Source organism: Miniopterus natalensis, chromosome 19 (assembly GCF_054644295.1).
Source record: "Miniopterus natalensis isolate mMinNat1 chromosome 19, mMinNat1.hap1, whole genome shotgun sequence".
Lineage (NCBI taxonomy): Eukaryota > Metazoa > Chordata > Mammalia > Chiroptera > Miniopteridae > Miniopterus > Miniopterus natalensis.
Genome location: NC_142099.1, coordinates 6,857,021 through 6,882,572, shown reverse-complemented (window position 1 = coordinate 6,882,572; position 25,552 = coordinate 6,857,021). Strand labels below are relative to the sequence as shown.

Genomic DNA, 25,552 nt, shown 5'->3' with positions numbered 1-25,552 from the left:
CTCCCGTAAATATTTGTTATATTTGACTTGGATGAAGTGTGGAAATGTATGTTAAACACTACTACAGATAGCTATAGTTTTAGCTAATTGAGTAACTTGCCCAAATAATATTTATTAATGTATTAAGGTTAACCTGCAGGGAGATCTCTGGTTGGTTGACACAAATCTGTCAGGTCTTGTCAAATGGGTAAAAGTCAGTGATTTGTATGGAAGGAAATGGTGCGATCATCAAAATGCCTGATGACACAAAGTTGGGAATATTGGTCGCTAATATATTGGGTCACAGGTTTCGGGTTCCAAAGGACCTGAAAGTCTACCAAAAATAGAATGAATAATTAATTGTGGTATATTATTCATAAAATGAACTACTGTGCAGCAATAAAAATGAGTGAACTACTGCTACGTGCAACATTGAGGGAAATAAACCAGACACACAAAAAAGAGTACATATTGTATGATTCTATTTCTGCGTATTTCAAAACCAGACAAGACTATTCTGCGGTTCTCTTGAAGAAGGAAAAAGGGGCAATGATTGTGAGGGGCCGTGAGGAGGCTTTTGAGGTGCTGGTAAAGTCTATTTCTCATCCTGGGTGGTGGTGGCATGGATGTGTTCATTTTACAGGAATTCATTGATCTGTGTACTTATGATTTGGGCACACTTTTACATGTGTGTTATACATCAATTTTAAGTTAAGAGTAAAAAAGACCTGGGAGATGTATTTAATTAACAGCTCAATGTGTAGTTCCTGATTTTGAATTAAAGTTTACTATTTTGCCAGTTAGGATAAGAATTGTTGTTGATTCTCAGTAAATAATCTTTATTATATTTAAGTAGTTTCCTTGGATTGCTTGTTTCATGTGGATTTAATTAGAATGGCTGCTAAATACACTGTAATATCTACTGCTGTAGGGACGTGGGGTAAAGGGTATTTTAATGTGCTGTGATTGAAATATAAAATGGGAAGCAATCTGGCCACAGCTATTATTTTAAAATTATTTATACTCCTTGACCCAGCAATCTCAGTTCTTGGAATCTATTTTGTTAAAATAAAACCACTAGTTTCAAGAAAACTATTGAAATAAAAACACTGTGAAACATCTGTACAAGGATATTTATTAGAGCAGCGTTTTAAGTGGCAACACACACATCAATTGCAAATACTATGCATGCCCATCAGTAGGGGAATGGCTGCAAAAATTAGGTTCCACATTTTGGAACATCCATTAAGAGGAACGAATTTGTACTCTACCAGCTGATCTAGAGAGATTTTACACAAGAAACTGTTTTAATTAAAAGAGGCAAAAATGCAGTTACTTTTTAAATGACAAAAATATCTATATTGAATATGCATGCATTTGTTATTTGTCTATATGTGATTATATGAGCATGGAGGGAAATGTTAACAGCTAGGGTGATACAGCGAGCTAGAGGTGCGAGAGCTGATGGGGTGACGGGGGGGGGGGGGAGAAGAGGGAGTGTGTCAAGGGGGAAAATAAAAATAAAGTAAGAACCACAGGATTTTCTGAAAGCTCTATGAGTCAGTAATCTCACATTACAGGTGAAAAATCAGGCACAGTCCTAGGGCCATTATTAGATTGAACTGTGTCCAGACCAAAGGACGTAATAACTGCAGTGTACTCTATGCTGTTCAGCTCAACCCTAGCACATCGTATCAGGTTCAGGACACCACACTAAAAATAAAACAAAAAGAAATACACTGCTTTTCTTGTTCTAAGAGAGATGGTTAAGAATCAGGCAAAGCTGAGTTCCAATTTCTTTTCAGCCACTTACTGAGCTGTGCGCCCTTGGCAGGTTACTTAATCCCTCTTGTTTCTTTATCTGTACAAGGAGGATAATTGTAGTTCCTATTTCTCGGAGTTATTGTAGGAAAATTATATATGCATGCCAGGACTGGCATCTGGAATAAACTCAATAAAAAGCAGTAATGTTGCCCGGCCTGCGTGGCTCAGCCATTGAGCATCAACCTAGGATCCAGGAGATGGAGGTTCGATTCCCGGTCAGGGCACATGCCCAGGTTGCGGGCTCCATCCCCAGTAGGGGCCGTGCAGGAGGCATGTTTCCATCTCTCTCTCTCCCTCTCCCTTCCTCTCTCTGAAATCAATAAAGCTATATTTTAAAAATTTAAGAAAAAGAAGTAATGTTGTCATAAAGAAATATTGTGAAATTAGAATTTACACATAAGGAAATAAAAACATAACCATAATCTTACCTTCCAGAGTTAACTGTGGTTAACTTTTAAATGTTCGTGCATTTACTCAATGTGATCTGAAAAATCATTACAAGACCTGGTGATAGCTTAACTGGGACACGTTAGCAGCCACCAAATGTGAGAAGGGTTGCGATATGGCAGAGGCTCGGGCTCTCTGAGGCCCCAGAGACGCGCAGTGAGAGGCAAGGGCTGCAGCGAGAGCTGTCCAGCGCCGAAGCGCGCTCCCCGTGCCATGGGGAGCTCCGGTGATGACAAATAACAGCCTCCGCTGGCGACCACTTGTCAGAACTGCCTGCCTGGGAAGAGAGGTCAATCGAAATGTCTTCTAAAGCCCTTCCTAACTCTAACATTTTATAATCGAGAAACTCTTGCTGGGTGTGCACATATATTAGATTCGCAGTCCTCATAAGCCCGTTGGTGTGGTTCTTACTATGACACGGGGTGAGGACAGTTCTAAGTTCATCGCATGAAAGTCAATAGGAAATTCCTAGCACAGGTCAGGTAGAGGGCCTCTCCCCCATACCGAGCCCGTGCAATTCCACCAATTAATCTCATTCAATAGGGAGAGAGAAATCAAAGAGAGGGGTGGGCCTGAAAAGAGTTTACGTCTTATCTCCAGGTGCTGTTTGTCTGCTTTCTTAATACTCGTGGTCTCTTCCTGGGAAAAATTCTTGATCTGGCCAAAATTCATAGTAATTACTCAGGGCAAAGGAAAAAGAACAAACAAAAAATACATTAATGTGGTTGGAAAAGAACCTAAGAACATGGTGTTGGTGGGAGGCTAAAAGTCAATGTAAGAGCCACCCAGGTGCTTTTGATGTCTGATCAATTATTATCCTATTGTGCTTCCTGCTGTAGATGCAGCTGCAATTTCGGTAACAGGATGTTTAAAAAGATTAAAGAAAAGCTGCAGTAGGGGTCTGAAGTGATAACAGTCTGCAGAATATGTATTTTTGGACGTTTAGAATATAAGTTCCTGTACATTCTTAAAATAAACCATCTATTTGTTTTCCTTTTTTTTTAAAGAAACAAGTAAAATTTGTATTTCAATATGACTGCTTCCTGCCCACAATGATGTAGGAGTAACAGAGCAAAGAGAGGGTGGTGGTGGGTCGACCTGGACCCGTGCAGAGTTGTAATCAGCTTTGACTCTTATCCCGGTATTAGGTAATCTTACCCCTATATTAGAAAAATGTACAGAATTTATCTGGATTAAACCTGTTTGTCAGAAAATGGATTATTCTATTGTTTAAACAGAGTTGGGTGGAATTTGTGATGGCAATGACTCAATGTGACATTAAAGAAACAATTTGGGTGTGCTCTCCCTCCAGGAGCAAGCCCGAGCCTTCCCCTTCCCCCACTTCTTTCCCCACAGGCCTGCATCTCCTAAACTCTAAGGGACCCCACAAGACTTGCCACCCCTGGAGCAATGGGCAGCAGCAACTCATCCCGGGCTACTCCCCTGAACCTGTCTCCAAAGCCCCCTTTTCTCTGGCTTCCCAGTGAGCCAGAGCAGCCCTGCGTAGGCCCATTTCTTTCCTACGACATTTCTAGAAAGCCAAAGCTACCCTAGGCTCTCTCCCGTTGCTTCTTCTATCCTAAGCCCTTTCTTGTTTCACTGTCTCCAGCTTTAATAAACATGCTCTCAAAAAAAAAAAAAACACAATTTTTTTTGTTGTTGAGGAGTTTGTGGAATTGAAGTTGGGATGGGCTGAACTGATTTAGGAGAGTGTTCTCAAACAGGGAATGACTCACTGGTATTCAAGACTTCCTGCCCTGTGGGCTGCTTATCTTGACTTACACCATAAATTTGCACTGGGTATCCAATCATAGGGTTTTAGGCATATTCTCAGAACTTCTGACATCAGTTGTGAATAAACCCCTTGCTTATTTTTTTTCTAGCATCTAGGCCAATACCTAGTGTGTGCCTGTACACGCTCTCTCTTTAAAGACTCTCTCTGTGTATGTATATGTTTATTCTCTTTGAGAGTGAGTTACAGACATGATGCCCTTTTCCCTAACTTCAGTGTGTACTTCCTAAAAACAAGGGCAATTCTCTTTCATAACCACAGTACAATTACGAAAACTATGTGAGAACTGATACAATAATATTACCTAATCCACAGACCTCATTCAAATTTTGCAATTTCCCCAACAGTGTCCCTTATAGTAAAAGAAAATTCCTGATCATACCTTGCGTTCAGTTGTCAAGTACCTTTATTTTAGTCTCCATTAGCCTGGAATACATTTTCCACACTCTGTCACCTCTTGTGACCTTGGCATATTTGAAGAGTTACAGGCCAATTGTTTTATAGAGTGTTTGTCAGCTTAGGTTGTCTGATATTTCCTCACGATTAGATTCAGGTTATGCATTCTTAGCAGGAATACTGCAGACGTGACCGTGTAATCTTCTCAGCATACACTATCAGTTGATTTGTTTCATTACTGTTGAAATTACCTTTAATGACTTGGTTCAGATAGTGTCCGTCAGGTTTCTGCACTTTAAAATTACTATTTTGGGGGGAGCATTTGAGATCTTGCTTCCCAGAATATGTCATCAGTTTGGTTCAAGTAAACTCTTAAAAAAATTTTTAATGAAATTATCATCTTTCCCTTTTTGTTACCAAGTAGCTTGTGGGGAGACATGCTGGGACTACGCAATCGCCCTGTTCCTCATCGAACCCCACCCACTAGCTTTAGCAACCATTGATGATTCTTGCCTGAGTCCTTTATTACTGTGATTGCCAAATGGTGATTTTGTAATTCTATCATCCCTTCTATATTTTGTTGTTGGCATTCTACTGTAAGGACAAATGTTCTCTTCTCCATGACCTGTTTGGCTGTTTATTTATACCGGCATGGACTCCTAGATTCCTATTTTATTCAATGGGTCATAATATGTTGTTGACACTATTTATTATGGTGCTCAAATTGTCCCATCATATTTGTCATTCTCTTATTAATTTTTTTAATCCTCTCTGAAGATACCGTTTTATTGACTTTAGAGAGAGAGGAAGGGAGAGAGAGAGAACCATCGATGTGAGAAACATTGATCGGTTGCCTTCCTTACACACCCAGACAGGGTACCTGGGTATGTGCCCTGACGGAGAATCGAACCTGCAGCCTTACCATGTATGGAACGCTTCAACCAGCTGAGCCACACTGGCCAAGGCTTGTTATGCTTTTTTTAAAATATATCTTTACTGATTTCAGAGAGAGGAAGGGAGAGGGACAGAGAGAAAGAAACATCAATGATGAGAGAGTCATTGATCGCTGCCTCTTGCACATCCCAGACTGGGGATGGAGCCCGCAAACCCGGGCATGTGCCCTGTCCGGGAATCTAACCTCAATCTCCTCCATCCTAGGTCGATGCTCTACCTCTGAGCCACGCCTGGCCGGGTTTGTTACACTCTTATCTGTATTAACAGTTTAATTCAGGAGCTCTAGAAGACTGGACCACTGAAGCTGCCCAGAAATAAAAGGACTACAATCCCATCCCAAGTATCTCATCCAAGGTAAAGAACTCCCCCCTGATTTTCCTGGCTGGTGGAGACAGGAGACACAAGAAAGCCTAGAGAGCTCTCTGTGTGAAGACTGCCCTGGGCCACATTTGATCACAATGATGCCACTGTCTCACAAGCCTCTTAGGATACCATCATCAGGGTGTGGATGTTAAGCTGTTTTTCCAACAGTGCTAATAGCTTCGTAATCTATCATTCCCTGATTTCTCTAGTTTCTAACTGCCCAACCCTGAAGGAGGACTGCCAGATTAGCAAAGTAGTCTGTGGCTATAAGCCTGAAGGGTATTAACTAATTTGTGCACAGAATAAACCCAAGAGTTAAAGACCTTGATGTCATTATACCCTTCCCAATCTATTGAGTTAAGTAGTCACAGACTCGTTACAAGCGAACATCTTATTACTACATTGGTGCTTAATAACATGCAATTACTTTACTGGAGTTGAGATAAAATCTGATTACATGAAATATGTACATTGCAAGACAGGTAATTCTGAATTAAAGCCAGAGTATATTAAATCTTCAGCATTACACACATTAACAACAGGCTCTCTACTGTGGTTACTGAAATTGTTTCCTTAACTAGAATGTAGGCTTCATGAGCGCTGGGAGTTTTATTTTATCACTCCATTTCCTGTATGGGTATGCCTGCCTCATAATAGGGGTTCAAAAAAAATTGGGGAGTACTTACCTGGCAGAGGAGGTACATGGTCACAAAGGTGGTTTTCCCAGGGCGAGGTTTATCCATTGCCCTCCGGATGTGCTGACCCCTGCAATTTCCTCTCATGTGAGAAACTCGACTGCATAATTTGTGGTAGTGGAGGTCTGCATTCGTGCTCTCCCCTGAAAAAAATTTGTTGAGCATATCAAAATGTTTGGTGGCATAATAGGAGAAAATTAAAAGTTATTAAATGAACCCTGGCCAGGGAACTCAGTTGGTTAGTATTATCCTATGACACCAAGGTTTCGGGTTCAGTCCCACATCAAAGTGACACAAGAACTATTTACATAGCCAACAGGTTTCCTCAGAATGGCCTTTACACACCTCAGAAACTTACAGATAACTGGACCATCTCATCTAAGTATACTGTGTGGAATTTTATTCCAAAGAACTTATTTGAACAATTCGGAAGAGTGGCAAACTTTTATTTTCTTATATTTTTGGTTCAGCTTATGATTGATACACCCACCAGTCCAATTACCAGTGGACTTCCATGATTCTTTGTGATAACAGTAACTGCCATAAGCAGGGATATGAAGATTGGTTACGACATAACTCAGATGATGAAGTAAATGGAGCTCCTGTTTATGTTGTTCGAAGTGGTGGCCTTGTAAAAACTAGATCAAAAAACATTCGGGTGGGTGATTTTGTTCTGTAGCCAAAGATGAAAGTTTCCCTGCAGATTTGGTGCTTCTGTCCCCAGATCAGCTTGAGGTTCTTGTCACATTACAACTGCTAGTTTGGATGGAGAAAGACACATGCAGCGGTTCCAGAAACAGCAGTATTACAAACACTTGCCAATTTGGACACTCTTGTAGCTGTGACAGAATGTCCGCCACCAGAAGTAGACTTGTGCAGATTCGTGGGACGAATGATAATACTTCAACAAAGGGAAGAAATTGTAAGACCTCTGGGGCCAGAGAGTCTCTTGCTTTGTGGAGCCAGATTAAAAAACACAAAAGAAATTTTTGGTGTTGCTATGTACACCAGGATGGAAACAAAGATGGCATTAAATTACAAGAGCAAGTCACAGGAAGGTTCTGCAGTAGGAAAGGCCATGAATAGATCTCTGACAATTTAGCTAACAACACTTATTTCTGAAGCCATCATCAGTACTGCCGTTCTTTGTATTTTTTTATTTCTTTTTTAGTATTATCTTGAAATATACAGGACAAGTAGAAGAAAAATGGGATGAACTTTGGTATAACCAAAAAACAGAACATCAAAGAAATAGTAAAATTCTGAGTTTTGCTCTTTTGGTCATTTTTATTATATTAGACTAGTTACCCATGTACAGTATTTTTTAAGAATGTATGCTTTATCATACCCCAATTTTTATCAGTTCTACTCATGTGTTTTCTCAACAAGCACTGTATGGCAGTGTGTACCCGACTTAATACAATATTTGTTTTACTTCCCTACTCTTCTGATATATGATCTATGGAATGGCACAGAGACCCTCAGTATTACAGAGCAAGCCCACCCTCTATGGAGATATTAGTAAAAACCATCAACTAAGCATTAAAACGTTTCCTTATTGGACCCTCCTGGGTTTCAGTCATGGATTCTATTTTCTAATGGGGGAAGCTATCTCTCAGCTTGGAAATGGCGAGATGCTTCTGCACAACACGGAGCTAACACTGCGGGAAGATTATCCAAATGAGCATCAATCAAAGCGTGGAGAAGACGTTTGCGGCTGTGTTTTGCTAGTTGTTGCATGGGCTGTGTGTGCTTTTCTCTGTGTGCCACAATGTTAAATTCAAATGTCCCAGTGTTTCCTGGACTCTTTTATGGACATGTCGGATACTAGGTTGTTGATATCTGGATTGCGATCTAAGGGAGCAGATGACGTGTCTAAGGAAACGTCTTGGAAGTCATCATATTTGAACTCCATTGGCCAAGTTGCAATAGAATGAACAGTAGCGGGTGAGTCTTGGTGATAAGATCTTGCACGGAGGCCACCTCCCATGCTTACATAGATGCCCCCTAATACATTCAGCAACAAACACATTGAGCAGCCGAGATCCATATGAAAGGAGTGACTGAAAGTCTATTTTCTCAGCCCTCATCTAGTTAACTGCTCAGTAACACCAGATTCTAAGTCAGTCTCAGGAAAGTATACTGTATTTACTGAGCGTATTTTCAGTGCCACAGCTGGTAAAGCTGTTGAGAGTCTCTATGGTCTGCTTAAGCTGCTGGGATAATTGGCTTATGGCACTGCTTGCTCCTTCTTTAAAGCTCGAGGAAAGTATGCGCTATTGTGTACTTCCATAACGCATCCTCAACAGAAAGGTAGAAGTGATTTTATCCCCTCGAAGCAGCCATCTGTTGTAAGGACAGATGTCTGTCCGCACTGTCAGTCCACTGTAAGATTTTTAGTACTGTGGAGAAGTATACGTCAAGGTCCTGTGAATGGAGTCACTGATGTAACTAGAGATCCCGAAGTTCATCCAAGATTTGACAGTATCAGCAAATGCAAGGAAATGGTTATAAGTCATTAAACACTCTTGGTTGGTATAATGAGATTTTACCACAACCAAGGCCTGGATGAAACTCAGTCAAGCTCCCCAAGCCACAATCCAATGAAGTCTTTTGATTTTCTTTATAATTTCTTGCACACGAATACACTGCCCAATAACTGTCATACTGTCTAGACAACAGACAACTTTTGATTGCTGTGGTCCAATTTCTTTTAAGTCTATATCACATTACTGTGCACTGGCTGTTATTGCCCATGTGCCTGCCGCTGAGGCAGCAACAGTATGCTGTGAGAGCGAGGTCTGAGAGTGGAAACGAGAGAAATATTCAGTAGTGCAACGCTGATGGAACCAGAGAGTTAATGTTGGTCACATATTGTAGAGCACGTTTATGGTGGTCAAGTTTAACTAGAGACTTGAGGCAAAACTCTACTTCAGTAGAGAGTATAGGAGACTTAAGAGTTTGATCAGTTCTACTGATCTGCTCGGTTGGAACTGATAGCTCCCCTGTTGCCACTGTCTTCATAGGTTGGGTGTCCCAGTGCTAACTCTTCACATTAATAGTAGCAGAGGGAGGACAAGAGAGAGTTATATGCATAGTCTCACAGCCAAATAAATCAACCTTGAGTAACTGAGGAACAATGGCTATGCTAGAATGGTTACCTTTTCTGTAACCTGTGCCACTTGTTCTTGGCTGATTCTTGTATGTGCCCTGACCGGTAATTGAACCCGCTTCGGGACGACGCTCTAACCAACTGAGCTACTGGCCATGGCCCACTTGGGTTTTCTTGACTGAATAAGTCAGACTGAGAGAATGAACTGCTGGAAGCAGCAAGAGACAGTTCCTAAAGTGAGACCAACTAGAACCCCTGACTTCCTCCTACAGTTGGGGGGTGAGGGTAGGGCACTTAATTTTGCTAGCCTCCCTTCTGCAGTCTTCTGTGGGTTCACCAGGCTGAAATCACAGTGACATGAGAAATTTTAGAGTGGAATATGGACTTCGCTCTTGAAGCAGCAGTTCTATTGGCCATGAGTCTAAGTTTCTATTTAATGAAATTAAGTGGAAGTGTTGATGGACTTCCAGGAAGGCAGCTCAGAGCTCCAACCTATCAGGTTGCACTGTGAGTTGTGCAATTAGAACAAATTTCATGTTCAGTTAAAAAAAAAAAAGTCTTTTCCTACATTGATTTCCTTAAGTTACTTCACCCATTCACCAAGTCCAACAGCCCTATGCCACCTTGTGTAGTGGGGGTGCAGAGAATTGGGGACGAAGCTATAAAGAGAAGTGTGATCCTCGATGGACCAGATGGTTGGTGAAGAGCATACGATGCAGCAGGGACGTGGGAAGAGCGTGTAATTTCCAACTAGGAGGGACAGAAACCATTAGGTCTCTCCTTTCTCCTCCGCTTACACCAAAGTTGGAGGTCAGGATAATTCTAGCTTACCCGTGATAAGCCCTGTTCTCTTGGTGTGCACTACCATCATCTAGACGGCGTGGCTTGTCATTACATTGGGAAGATGTCCTAAGGGCGGTGGAAGGAGACTCTTCTTCGACAGCCTTCCCTCAACCTAAACCAGCTTTGCACATTACTGTTAGCAGGGCTTATGAGGCTGTCGCTAAAATAATCCTATTTCACAACCTGAAAAATTTCTGAACTTCACATAGGCAAACTTACGCACATGTAATTACCTTCGTATTCTTGACATAGTGATTCATTGGGCTCATTAATAAAGGGTCAAGAACTATCACTAAAATGTTAAAAAGTAAGGTTTTAATCAGGGGATGGGTCAGACTGATTATCTTTCCTTTTTCAGTTCTGGGTGGTTTTTATAGTTAACTATAGTGGGATCAATACAGAGCCATGGGAGTTGAAAAGTTCCTGCTACTTTTTCTCTTGCTTTTTAATCATTAAATGAGTGTTGGCCAAATGATTCAGGAGGTTGTTTGCCAAGCAAAGACCAACCCTTCTGAAATTTGTTCCCAGCTTTTCCTAGACCTAGAAAAATGCCCAACTGCATAGTATCTTCTACAACTCTCCTCATATCAATGACCAGTTTGAAAACCATTCTGAGGTGAACCCAGCTGTGCCCGTTCTCCCATGGAGGCGGCTGGTGAAGGGGGACTGAGGCCTCTGCTTTAAGAGTGAAGGCCATTGTGTGTCAATTACCCTTTAATTTTCAAAAACATTTACCACTTATTCTAGGTCCACAGAGCAGCCAGATTTATCCTTCTTAGTTTTTGTTTTATTTTTACTTTTTAATCCTCACCCAAGGATATTCCTTCCATTGCTTTTCAGCAAGCGTGGAAGGGAGGAAGGGAGGGAAGGAGGGAGGGAGGGAGGGAGGGAAACGTGCGAGAGACACACGGACTGGCTGCCTCCTGAATGCCCCCCGCCAGGGCCGGGACGCAGCCTGCAGCCCAGGTACGTGCTCTTGGCTGGAGCCCGCCCGGGCCCTTCAGTCCGAGGACCAACGCTCCAACCTCTGAGCCAAACTGGTTAGCGATATACTTTAATCTTTCCAAATGCCATGGCTACTCAGAAAACATGAGATATTAAAGAAAATATTACATGAATTAGATTTGTATGGGATCTTCAATTTTCCCTATTAAATAAAATTAAAGCTAAAAGAAAAAGAGTGAAGGCCTTATTCCACTCACAGATGATTCTATTGTTTCAGGCCGGTGAACTTTTACCCACAAAAGTCTGTCTTTGAACAGTCTGATCAAAAACAAGGTCTTTAAATTTTTTTTAGATTGTTTACTTACAGCTAAACCTTTAAACAGAAAGCCAACTCCCAGCGGTTTCAAATAGGTTAACTCTGGATTGAAGGGATTTTCTAAAATTCCTCTCCTTTCAGACACATGAATGATGCCAGTATACATGACTTTACCTGCTCTTCTGAGGTATCCCCCCCCCCCCCATCCTATGGACTTAAGAGAGCACTCACTGATCTTTGTGCGTCCTGAAGGAAGGAATGCAGCTGGTTCAGGAGTGAACCATAGGCTTGGGCTGCAGTGGCTGAGGCTGCAGGTAGAGGAGAGAAGGGGAGGAAAGCCGAGAGCACCGTGTTAAGTGGGCCTCTGTGCTCCTTTATTACCTTAGAACCTTCTCCTTGTGACTCTTGCTGTTTACTGCTTTTTCAGTACAAGATCAAGGGTAAAGTGCTAAGGGAAAAACAATTACTATCTTAAAAGTTTCATTATTATGCTAAAATGTTCCTTTCTGGGCATCCCTGAGAAAATTAATCAGATTCAGGTGCACATGTTGTCCAAGTATTCTTCAGTATTTGAGGACCCTTCAGAAAGAATAAGGACTTTTGGAGGGACAAAATGGGTGGTAGAACAAAGAGAAGAGCCTTTTGTAAAATGATGATTGAAAACGATTATTTTAACTTCAAACTGTTGGTAAAATCGGCAGATTGATTGGTTTTTGTAAAGCCACACTTATAGTTCAGTAATGTTTCCAGAACTCCTGAGTATTTGGAAAACAGTCCAGGGACTAGATATAAATGAATCAATAGCCATCAAAAAGCACATGAACTTTGCTCCTTGGAGGTTTAAGTGCCCTCCAACAGCCGTCCCATTGTGTTTAAAATAAAGAGATTAAGTACTCAGAGAGGAGATCCTGAGATCCTGATAGCGCACCGCAGTTTGCTCAGATGAACTAGAAGAAAATGCAACTTGGCTGCAGCTATGTAGTTCCAACAAAAATGGTTGGTTACTAACAATGAGAAAATACAATTTACCTAGTGCTTATTATGGTCTACTGGGCTCTGTTCTCTGTAGTAGGTATAAATATTATCCCCAATTTACAGCTGAGAAAACTAAGATAGATTAAGTAACCTGGCATGCTCTAATTGACAGAAGCAAGTTCAAACCCACTTCTGTCAATACTTAAGTCGTAACTATTTTGCTTTGTTGCCCTATATTCCAATTCTAATGTTTTGTTGATATTTCCTAATAAAAAAGACATCCCTGTACTTCTTATTGCTTGACAAGGAGTACAGGAACTATCTGTTTTAAGACATTTTAAATCTATTATGTGTAAATTTGTTGGTATTTAAAGAACAAGCTTCAAGCCCTGGCTGGGTAGCTCAGTTGGTTAGAGTGTTGTCCTCATATACCAAGGTTGTGGGTTCGCTACCCAGTCAGGGCACATACAAGCATCAATCAAAGAATGTATAAGCAAGTGGAACAACAAATTGGTGTTTCTCTCTCCCCCCCCTTCCTATCTAAAAATCAATAAATAAATGTTTAAAAAGAGTAAATTTCAAATATTTAGAAATTTCATTTATACAGGGTGGGGCAAAAGTAGGTTAGAGTACATGAAAGAGAGTTTATTCTTGTAGTATTATTTATTATTGTGTTAGTCTCCATACAAACTGTAAACCTACTTGTGCCCAACCCTGTATATAAAACACCCTCTATATACAACACCTTCATTTATTCACATGTTGGTTCAGTGAAGGTTGGATTGCCTGCATATCTTTTATGTTTGCCTCAACCACGCAACCAGGACCCGCTTTATTCCAAAGTCTCTCACTTTAAGGTGAACAACTCATCAAGGTTTCATGGGACTTTTTCCAGGTTTAGTTATAAGTCCCATACTCCCAAAGGACCCCTCAGTCCTGGGAAAATCAAGACAGTCACTCTAGCTTCACAGCATATATGGGTGCTTTAAGGTTGCTTTTGGATGACAGTGATGGTTATAAATAGGATCTGAGAAGCACAAGTCCCCTCTTGGGGAGAAAGACAGAAGTTGTTCAGTTTCTGTCTCTGTAGGGGCACATCAAGTGATGGGGAGGCTCTTTTGCCTGAAACCTCATATCACTTTTAGTTTTCTGTCACTATTATACAGCTCTTCTGCATTCTGAACTAAAACGCTTTCTCAATGAAGCTTCTTAACCTATCCTTTGCTGCTATATGGAATTCTCCACTTTAATTATTGGACTTGGCATAAAGTAAGTTTTGGTTATTAAGAAAGATCAAATCTCTTTAGGAATAAAGATTTGTCCTTGCTAAGGATGTTTAAAAAATATATCACTTTCTCAGGTAAGTCCAAAAGTGGAATTCCAAATAGTCTTAGGAATAAGTATACAGTCTTCCAAATTTATTCCTTTAAAGGGGAAGAGACATTTTGGAAGTGTGGGTTTTGCCATGTTTGTTAAACCATCAGAAACAGTTTAAGCCAGTAGTCAAATACGTTAGCTTTGACCTGGCTCAACTCCGGGTTCTACTGCTTGCCAGCTGCTTGACTTTGTGCAAATATATCAATGCACAGTGCCTGGCTGGCATCTAGTGAGAGCTCTAAAAATAAGAGTAACTTCTACTTATTAAGCATCATTTTATGTTACCCACTACATGAAGACTTAACATGCTGCCTCATTTTTCCCTAACAATGCTATGAAGGAGACACTTGTTTTCCCCAAATCACAGATGAGAAAATTAAGGCACAGAAAGAGTAGACAGCTGACTGAAGTTAATAATTGAAGAAAGGATATACACCAAGTCTATTTGATGTCAGCCCAGGATGCCAAACAAAATTCTATCCTGCCAGTCCCTGAGTCTAGACAGAACCCTCACTAGGTCTGACAACTTTACAAGTCTGAGCGGGAAGGGGACTGACCACCAGCCAGCCAGGGAGTGTCTAGGGACCCCAAGAGCTCCTGCATGGCATGGTTTTACTTTGGTGATTCACCTAAGCCTACAGGTCTGGTCCTCAGAACTATAGGCTTAGAAATCCAATCTGTGAACACACAGATGGTGGACTCAGCTCCCACAACAAATTCAAGCTCCCACAGACTGGTATTCAAAACCAGGATACCAGTTATGACTCATAATGAAATTTATGAATAGGAACACAATGGCCACGGGCCAACACATTCGTGTCCTGTGTGACCAGCTCTGGGGAATCGGATGGTGAGAGCCGGCTGCTTGCCGAGCACGGAATGAGAGACAAGGGAGTCTGTTCTATGCATTGAATGCTTGACAGAGGCAAACTCAACCAGTTCCAAAGCAGCAACTTACCTGCCTCCAGAGCTGGACGGGCCAGCGCAACCTCTGACCTAAAAGCACTTGGTTAACCACCACCAGATTTTCTCTCAGGTCCTCCTTCTCCCGAAGTTCTCAGGGCTGACCAGCCCTGACTCTGACAGGTTCTTTCTTGAACTTAGGATAATTTTGTCTTCGGGTTACAGCACAGTTCTTTTTCACTAAGATTCTGACAATATCCTTTGATCCATTATGCATTGATTTTAAGGTTTAAGTATAAAAGGGCAACTTTAATTTCAGGTTGTTGGAGGGGAGCCCTCTCACTGAGGCCCCAAAGTACTGACAGTGGCAAAAGGAGACAAGATCCCTCTGGTGGACCTGCCTCCTCCTTTCTGAAAGTTTCACTGGATGGCTCTCCACCTTCAGAAACAGAGACTGTTCCCATCGGTTTTCATCCATCTATAGAAACTGACGAGTAACAAACACTGCTTCGGTAGCTACTAGGGACACGGTGCTTGGAGGGAGATTTCCGTGGCTCGGCAGACTCCCTGGCTGTGTCAGTTCTGGGGGAAATCATTGCACAGGGTGTGGAGTGATTTTTCTTGGCTTTCTGCTGTGGGTCCAGGCAGCTACAGCAACAGTAGTTCCTATTCTCATGCAGAGCTTCCAGAATGCCTGGGAGTCTCCTGCTGATAACAATGTGGAATGCTTGGAATTAGTGCAAGAGAAGGTTGGAAGCCCTACCAGTTAGAGCAGCCAAGACTTAAAGGAGGGCAGTTACCCCAGAGCCTTGGGGTCCAGGGTCACTGCAGAGCTTCCAGTCAAGGAATAGATGCCTCACTGCCTGTACGCGCTCCCTGATAGCGACGCACCACAGACCACAGCGAAGGAAAGAAGTGTGTGAAGATCCCTCTCCTCTCCTGCAGTTGAGTGGTTTACACATCTTCAGGGGACAAGGAGGAGGAGGAGGGTCCTGGGGAGCAGAATCTTCCAGCTGCCACGTTGAGAAGGGACTAGATCTAAGCCCTGCCTTTAGGGCTTACTGTTCCCAGTTCCCTTCTGCAGGGTGGAAAGAATCTCAGGCAGACCCAGAACTCCTGGTGCACGGACACAGAACACTGGACGGACCTGATTATAGCCACAGCCTTTCCCTGGACAGATCTCTGGGTGATGCTGGGAGAGAAGGGTAGAGCTGATCAGGAAAGTCAAGCTATCACTACTGATTCTCCACTGAAGGCCAACCAGGGGACTAGACTGTCAAGTCCACTCATTCAAAAGATTTCTTACCATTTCTCACCTCTTTCCAACATTCGTACATTAAAATGATGCTCCTACAGGTGATCAAGGGTTAACCAAGTAGGGAGACTTGGCCCCTTTATGACTCCAGATTCTTGCAAAAAGTTTGTTTTCCGAACATTCCACTCCGGGTACTCCCCTCTTGTCTTAATCGGCCCTACCCATTGAGGTAGATTCCAGATCTTTCTCCTGTATCTTTGGCTTGGTTCAAGCCTCTGACCTCTCCACTGCAGAGTCTACAAGCAGGGAGATGGCCAAAATAGGCAGTCGGGGAAGAGCACAGGCATTCCTATTACATCTGCTCAGTCTCTCAGCAATCCTAATGTCAGCGGACCTCTCAAGTTTACAGGCTTGGCCTGAGACAGAGGCTCCCCTATCTCTCACTCACTGAGGGAGACTCGATGGGGCAGGGTATCTTGGAGGCTATTCGCCGAGTGCTGACAGTCAGAGACACTGACGTTGAATGTGGGTGGTTCTCCAGTGGCTCTGTTCTGGAGACAATTCCTCGGAGCTGTCCCCTGGCGCTGCTGGACACCTTGCCCTTTCTCTTGCTGTCGTTGGCTCTCAGGGGAGTTGCCTTTCATGGTTGCCACAAGGAACTCCTGTTGCTGTTGTTGCTGTTTTTGACACTTAAGAGAGCTGGCCCACAGAGCTGAAAGCCTTCCACAAAGCCAGGCTACCACTTTGGCAAGGCTTGCTTGACTGATTGCAAACATTTGTTGAGCACTGTCATGAACAATGGCCAGTGCGGAGGGTAACGAAGGTAAGAAAATGATTCTCTACTCGAGGAGGCTACATTCTAATGGAGACAGGAGCAAACACAAGTCACTGTAATTAAAGGTGGGCATAGAATCGCAGGTCGCAGTTACACTCTCCAAACCTAGAGAAGTTGAAGGAGAGCATTTTCACCTAGCAGGCCACAAGCCAGATGCCTGTTGATCTGTCTCCTGGGGTAGTCTGATTCTGTTTTTGCCTAAGAAGCCAATACCAAGGTTAAAAAAACCAACAGTTAAAAAAAAAAAAAAAAGCCCTGTCCAGTGTGGCTCAGTTGGTTGGAGCGTTGTCCCGTACACCAAAAGGTGGGAGGTTCAATCCCCGGTCAGGGCCCATGCAGAAGGCAACTGATAGATGTTTCTCTCTTATATTGCAGTTTCTCTCCCTTTTGCTCTCTAAAATCAATTTTTAAAAACCACAATAACAACAGTAACATATTAAGCACGATAAATACATTGCAATGCCCCATACGCACACAACAGGAGCTTAATATGTTATCACTCTCTTTTAAATGGATCTCTTTTAAACTAATAAAATGGGTTAACTGCCATTCACTTCCCTTTCATAGCAAGAGAAACAGAAATTGCACTTCCCTTCCCTGTTCCTCAGGCCAACTAACCCGAGAACAGACAAGATTTAGTACCAGGAATAAAGCTGACTCATACGCTTAGGCTCTCTCTCCTTTTAGAACGCACTGAAGGCCTGGATTGGGATAACATTCATTCTCGTAGGGAAACAGATGAAGTTGCCAAGGGAGAGAAGGTAAGGAGGGAGTAGGAAAAAGAAGGGGAAGGAACAGGAGGCAGTGGCTACTGCACTGCTTTGGGTGAAGTCCCTTAAGTTCAGAAGAATAGAATGCTCAAGAAAGATGATATTTTCCAGGCAGAATGATGGAGACGAGTAGAAATCATATATGTCCTGGGGGATGAGAGTAGGTCTTGTGACAACATGAATAAATACATATTTGTGGCCTGGCACCAGTCCAAGGTCGACGGGACTAGACAACTTAAAAAAAATCAGTAAGAGTACAGGCTCTAACATACAGAATTAGTAGTAAAGAGAGGAAGAGGCCCTTTCCCAAGGAAGGAATCTCAGTGGGTGCCATAGAGTGACCTTGGGTCAAGAGGTGAGAACCCAAAACCCAGGAAATGGTCCAAGGTACATGAAAGATTTGTGTGGGACAAGAACGTCGTATCTTTTCCATAAGTGCGTTTCAAAATGATGACACAAAGGAAAGCAGGACATGAGAAGCTCCTACACTGGGCTCTCTTGGCTTTCTAGGTAGAAATGTCATCTCATCCTCCAGTGAGTTCTTACAGCCATTTTTTTTTTTTTGTATCAATGCCCTTGTACTATTTATAACTGTGACTTGTCTTTAACTACTATTGAAATACCCATGCTTGCTTTTATATAAACTATAAACTATGTGAGGGCAGTGGTCATATCCTATACAGGCAGACCTCAGAGATACCGCAGGTTCAGTTCCAGACGACCACAATAAAGCAAGTATCACAATAAAGTGAGTTATCTTTTTGCTGGTGGAGGGTCTTGCCTTCAATTGTAAAAAATATAGTTATCTGTGAAGCTCAAGAAAGCTAAGCACAATAAAACAAGGTATGCCTGTACTTTTGATGGCAACTAGCCCGGTGCCTTAAGAAATATTGTTTAATTTGATGTTATAGGTTTGTTGGACTTCAAGGTCAATAGCTACAAGGGCTGGCAATCCATTGGTCTGGTCAAGAATTTCCACGAGGCAAGGCAACATTTGGCAATTACAAGGGCATTCCAGTGAAGCAAAGAGGAGTGTCAGGTTTTGCAACAGTTCTGCAAATAAGATAGATTTTCTGGAGTGGCTGGGTTAGCAGAAAAACATGTTTTGAATGGTAAAAAGTTACTTGTGTTCTCACCTTTGCAGATCATGCAAGATACAATCCCTGCCAGATTTAAATAGGAAGGGATGACATTAATAAATTTTCTTAGCACCACATTAGCATTATGCTAGGTATTGTACATGCAGAATATTTTGAAAAGACACTATTACTACCTTTAACCTTAAATTCTTATTGGGTAGTCAATGTGTATAGACATAAAACTAATCAGAGAACAATATGAGTGTTACATTGAGTTACAAATAAAATACTACAATGCTGTTGAGGAAGTTGTCCTAAAGGTGGCCTTGAGGTAGGTCTTGGGAGTCTCCCAATTTTTGTGGGTCTTTGCTTCTCTAAAGCTTCACAAAGTCCTCTATCCTGTGGACATCTGAAATATAATAATAAAGTGTACTGCTTTAATAGCCTCCTCCTTCCACCTGTATCTCAAGACAGCATTTCATACACCTGGTGTAATAACATGCGTAGCTCTTAACCTCACGTCCCTCTAGCCTTTGAGCCTGAATCAATAACCCTAATTTGCATACATTAAGCCCTCCCTAAAAACTCCTGAATTAGATATTTCCCTCAGAGCAGTGACCTGACCCCCAAAGTAGCACATCTGAAAAGCTGCAGGGCTGAGTTAGACTCAAGTCTTCAGACATCCAAGCCAGTTCTCTTTCCCCTAAACCAAAGGGGTTTTCTTAGATTTAAGATTATGATGGCCTGGATTGGAGTGCTAACAATGGGATGGACATCAAAGAATGATCACTGAGATCCTGGGTTGCTGAGGGCCTTTTTATTATATATGCTTATAATGTAAAAAACAAAACACCAATACTTTATTCCAAGATACATATATTTTTGCATTTTAACATATCTGAGATTGAGACAGCTGATGGTGTTTTTAGTTGTTTCCATTGCTCAGCTGTCAACACACTTGCTATTGTCTGCCCGTCTGCAAGTTTGGTTGTTATTCCTGGTAGCATTGCCAAACAACTGAAACCCATGAACATTTCAGCAAAAAAAAAAAAAATCACTTAAGCATCATTTACGCAAGAACTGTGAATCCTAGTTGATGCCTGAAAACCTTCCCTTGACACCTGGTAAGATCAAGAAAACACCAGCCTCAAAATTTGCAGAATAAATGTCAGAAGCTTGGGAGAAAATCTTAGGAAAAACAGTGGCGCCCTCCTTAAGGAATGATGCAGCACCGAGGTACTCTTGACCACACAGAAGGTGATACTGTATTGAAAATAGGCATCTATGACTCAGAATTGAAAAGTGATTCAGAAAAGACCCTGAATGTGAAGATATTTTGGACTACCTTAACTGAATTATTTCCCTTTTATTAATGCGCAAATGCGACATATGGTAAAAACCAATGTTTAAATAAACCTAAACAAGCCCTTTAATAAGGGTTAAGTGATAAGAAAGGATTGTGCCATAGGTTAGCTCGCAGCATTATTTTCTCTCTTGGTGGCATACAAAATAAGGGTGTGCCCCTACAATTGGTGGTATCTTAGATTCAATAAGAATGGTTGCATTGTATTTGTATAAATGCTTCACAGCTCATATAGTTAACTCATTTTAGTCATCGTAACAACCTTGTAATATTAGGAGCAAAGTATCAGCCCAAATGTTATCTATGGGAAAAGTAAGGCAGATTAAATATCCCACTCAAACAGCCACAGAATCAGGATACGGACTCACACCTCTAGAATAAGCCTAAAATCCTTTCCCTCTAGGAATTCAAGGTTTGTATCAATGCCAGTGCTACTGTTAAAAAATAAAGATAAAGAGAGATCTGGTGAAAATGAATACGGTAGTTCAGGGTGAATACTGAAAACGCCCCCTTTTGGCCAGGAGAATTGCCAGGGCGTTAACAACAATAAATCACTATCACAAACAGCCTAGTACTGTACCTAGCACATAAAAGGTATTAAATAAATAATAGGAGTTGTATTACTCAGGGTAGTTAATACTGGCTGTCCCAGAAGTCAAACCCTGGATTTTTATTAACCAACAAAACGACTGTTTCACACATCATAAATCTAGCACAGGTTGGCAGGTGGTGAAGGTTGTAATGCTCTACTCCACACTTTCACTCAGTAGCCAGAAGACGCGGGATCCACCATCTCGTAGATGTATCATGTGGCATGTGTGACCTCTGAGGTTGCTGTGAGGGGGAAAGAAGGGAGGCACTTTCTCAGCTTGAAAGTGATAAAAGTCACTTCCCTTACAGGTCATCAGCCAGAAATAATCATCTGACCTCAACCCTACTGAAGGGAGGCTGGGAACAGCAGAGGAGCAATGGGATGTTCAATGAGTACTGTGTATACCAAAGCAGTCTTATAATTATATCCTTGAGGGCACGAATTTATTGATATTCCCAATTATTTAGAATTGTGTCTGGCTTACAGTGTCCACTAATAATTATAGAATAAATCAATGAATAAATGGCATCTGAAGCTGGTTTTCCTCATTTCAACTATGAATCTACTCTGAAAAGTTTCTAGATTGAATTAGATACTCAAATTCAGGTATTTCAGAAACATCTAGAGTTTACAAGAAGGTATTTTTGGTAAGAATTTATCTTAAGTCGGCAAACTTGTTCTCAAATGTAATTAGATTACACAAAATATTTTCTTTAAGAGCTTAATGATTTATTTTTTAAATTGATTTTAGAGAGAGGAAGGGAGGAGACAGAGACAGAGACATCGATGTGAGAGCACATCAATCGGTTGCTTGTCCTCACAACCCTTACTATGGAATCACACAGGATTACATAATTATATAGCTCAAGAAGTGGTAGAAGAAAGTGTTCAAAGGACATTAACAAGTAGTTTTATTAGGACCATAGGCCATATTCCTTACCTTTTAGGGCAGGACACACACTTGCTAAGGTAGATTCTTTCCTGACCCAATCAGTACCTGAGGCCATCACGCCCATAGCCCATCAGGCACATCAAACAGCCATGAGCTAGGCTGACGTAAGAGACGCGAACACAGCCTCCTTCAGAGTGCAGAGCCCTGGACGCCTTTCATTCAGGGAGAGGGCGGGGTGCAGTGCTAGAGGAGGAAGCTCATCGCTGAGTGCCAAGTGCTAAAAGCAGCTGTGTGTGACATTTCTGTCAGCACTCCTGCCTCCCTCTCTGTGTATGACACACATCAGATGTCCTGGTTTATGATTTCAGCTTCAGAGTACATACCCTTTGAGATCCAAGCTCACGTATCTCTTCCTGGCATGGTGCCTGCTCATTAGCTGGGCTCTAAAGCTCGAGAGTGATGACCAAATGCTGAGAATACAGGGCGCCCTCTCTCATACCCTCAGGGAAGTATGGAAGCTGGCGGCTTGGCTCTTAGGCCCAGGTGCCTAGTCTCTGTACTTAATAGAAGGAGACAAAGCACAGGTTACTCGATTCCGTTCAGATGCCAGAACCATGTCAGAGCACAAGGTCACATACGGCTGCTGTCCTCCTTTGTATCAGCCAAAAGACAATCTATTCTCTTTCCTTTGTTAGGCATAGTAGAGGCTAACTCACGGAGGTCCCAGGTAAGCGCCATTCTATCGGTTAGGTACTCCAGACCTAGGGAGGGCCAGTCTTTGCCTGTTCATAGAGTTTACCTCCCCAGGTAAATTAACGTAGAAAAACCTATTATTTACAGGGAAGATAACAGAGGAAAGCCACGATGAGCTTTTGCTTCTTTGGTTCTAGAGTACAGAACCTGATCTGATTGAGATGTCAGCAAATGAAGAGATTCAATGCATAACAATCATCTCCAAAAATTTAAAAGTTCCTGTCGTTCTGATCATTTAAAAATATATTACTTTTGAGGTTTCCATTAAATGTTGGTGCTAAAATCTGTTAGTTGCTTCCCAAAAATGCTGGGTCATATAACCTCTCAGATTACTTCCCCAAATTATCTCATGTAGCTATGAAAACCATTATAAAATAAATGTCAAAGGGTTTTCTTTTTAAAGGCCAAAATTACAATAATGTTGACAAAAATCTGTTCTAATCTAAATGATAGCAGTCTCTGAGTACCAACACTACTTGCTTTATCATTGGGTGGCCACATTTAAATTTGTCAGAAATCTTTTCATAACCAGGTATTAGACCCAATTCTGGGTGATTTGAGTGATTGGCTGACTTTGGAAGGAGCATGCTAAAATTAGTTCGTGAGGTTATTTCAGGGCTTCTTAGTCTATGTTATTTCTCAACCTCCACAAATGTATGTGTTATATTTAGGGTATGTTTAGTTATGTTTAGGAAAAAGTAACCCCTGGTAAATTCATCCAGTTAGTCTAAAGTATTCAAAGAAAATCTACTATTCATTGTACTAATGGATAAGACAAGATTCCTGCCTTATAATATGTAATTTAGTTGAGATTAGAATATACTTGACTGTGAGCTACAAGGTCGGGGTTTGGGTCTTTCAACTACCACTTTATACCAAGGGATAACAGAGAGTCTGTCTCATAGTAGCTGCTAAATAAATATTGGTTAAACGTATAATTGTATGAACAATATGTATCTGATGTTATCTTTCTAATACAGGTGTACTACATTCTTTGACAACCACATTTTATTTGTAGATTAAAACTGAATCAAACATTTCAAACATCAGCCAACAATAACTCAGATTTTAGCAGGGCCCACAGGAAGAGTTGATTTTAAATTTTACTTCTTATAATCAGCCTGTGACCTTGCAGACAGTTAACAGAACTGGCCATGACAAAAGAGAAGATAAAAAAATAAATACTTAAATCAGCACCATGAAGTTCTATTTATTTATTTATAAATATGTCTTTATTGATTTCAGTGAGAGGAAGGGAGAGGGAGATAGAAACACCAATGATGAGTCATGGATTGAGCCGGCAACCAGGGCATGTGCCCTGACCAGGAATCGAACCTTGATCTCCTGGATCATAGTCCGAAGCTCAGCTGCTGAGCCATGCCAGCCAGGCCATGAAGTTGTATTTAGAGGTTTTATTTCAAATGTTTTATATTGAAGATAAGTACAAAGTGTATATTGTTTGGGGGGGGCGAGTACTAATTCAAAAATAATGGGAAAAGCTACATTACCATGTTATTTAAAATACAGTTTTCCTCTGTATCTTAAAAAATTCCACGTTTTTCAGACTTAAAAGAACACTATCCAGCCTCTGCAAACGTGGAGGCCTCTCTGGGGGGGGGGGGGGGGGGACGACACACTTGCCAATTACTTTACTATAGAGAAGTAAAGAAAGATAAGATAAAAATCCTAGAAATTAGAAAATTCAATTATTGCTTTGATTCTAATCTTTTTTTTTTTTAATGTTTTTTATTGATTTCAGAGAAAGGAAGGGAGAGGGAGAGATAGAAACATCAATGATGAGAGTCATTGATCAGCTGCCTCCTGCAGCCCCCCACTGGGGATCAAGCCCACAACCTGGGCATGTGCCCTGACCGGGAATCCAAACGTGACCTCTTGCTTCATAGGTCGATGCTCATCCACTGAACCATGCCGGCTGGGCGATTTCAAACACTTTTTGTGTGGCCTTGGATAAGTTTGGACTTTACTTTTTCATTAGTAAAGTAAAGGGAATTGAATTATTTCTAACCCATCCTCCAGTTTGGAGTCTATGGTTTCATGCGAGAGGCAAACTCTGCCCTTTGTCATCCTCGTTGTTCATGGAATGCTCAATCTTCTCCAGTGGTGTGTTTTTTTTCAGTCACTTACCACAGATGTTTAAAATAAAGTAGCTCTCTCTCTATAGTAGCTCTCTCTATATTCTTTTTTCAAGTGATCACGGTACCACTTAAAAATTATAAAAATATCCAAATAAAGAAGAAAATAAATACTACCCTATAATCCCACAGAGGTATAAATATTCGTAACATTCTGAGTTATAATCTCCTAATATTACTTTTGTGTCCATACTTTTAGGCATATTTACTTAAAAATAAATTGTGATCACTTTGTTATTTATTTTTAATCCTCACCCGAGGATATTTTTTTCCATTGCTTTTCAGAGAGAGTGGAAGGGAGACAGAGAGAAACATCGATGTGAAAGAGACACATCAATTGGTTGCCTCCCCCACAGGCCCTGACCAGGGGCCGGGCATCAAGCCTGCAGCCAAGGTAAGTGCCCTTCGCCGGAATCAAACCCAGGACGACCCTTCAGTCCGCAGGCTGACCCTCTAACCACTGAGCCAAACTGACCAGGGCAAATTGTGGTCACTTTGTACTTAGTGTTTTGAAACCCTCATTATTTTTTTAAAATATTTTTATTAATGTTTTCTAGAGAGAAAAAGAGGGAGAGGGAGAGAGAAACATCGATGTGAGAGGGAAACACCAATCAGTGGCCACCTCCTGCACGCACGCCCTCTACCATGCGTGGGTTGTGGAACTAGCCCACAACCCAGGCATGTGCCCCGACTGGGAATCCAACCAGCAATCTTTCAGTGCACAGGGGACACCCAACCAATTGAGCCACACTGGCCAGGGTGAAACCTGCATTCTTTAATAACACCATAAACATTTCCCCATATTTTTCTAAAGCAGGATTGATTTTTCATGGCTCCATTTGTAATCCATCATTTAGAAACACCACAAACGCTCACCTATTAGTGTTAGACATCTAGATTATTTATAAGTGTTTATTATAAATACTGCAGTGAACAAAC

General features: G+C 41.5%; 1 long non-coding RNA gene and 1 other non-coding gene across 2 annotated transcripts in view; one reads left to right on the top strand and one right to left on the bottom strand.

Annotated features, from left to right (window-relative positions):
- Positions 1-6,576, bottom strand: part of LOC107545300 (uncharacterized) — a 34,584-nt gene extending 28,008 nt beyond the window's left edge. The window contains exon 1 of the long non-coding RNA XR_015716098.1: positions 6,442-6,576. This is a non-coding gene — a long non-coding RNA (uncharacterized LOC107545300). The remainder of the gene's footprint in view (positions 1-6,441) is intronic.
- LOC148090851 (U1 spliceosomal RNA) lies at positions 6,434-6,596 on the top strand. The gene has a single exon (XR_015716142.1). It is a non-coding gene; the product is annotated as a U1 spliceosomal RNA (small nuclear RNA).
- Positions 6,597-25,552: the final 18,956 nt, after the last annotated feature.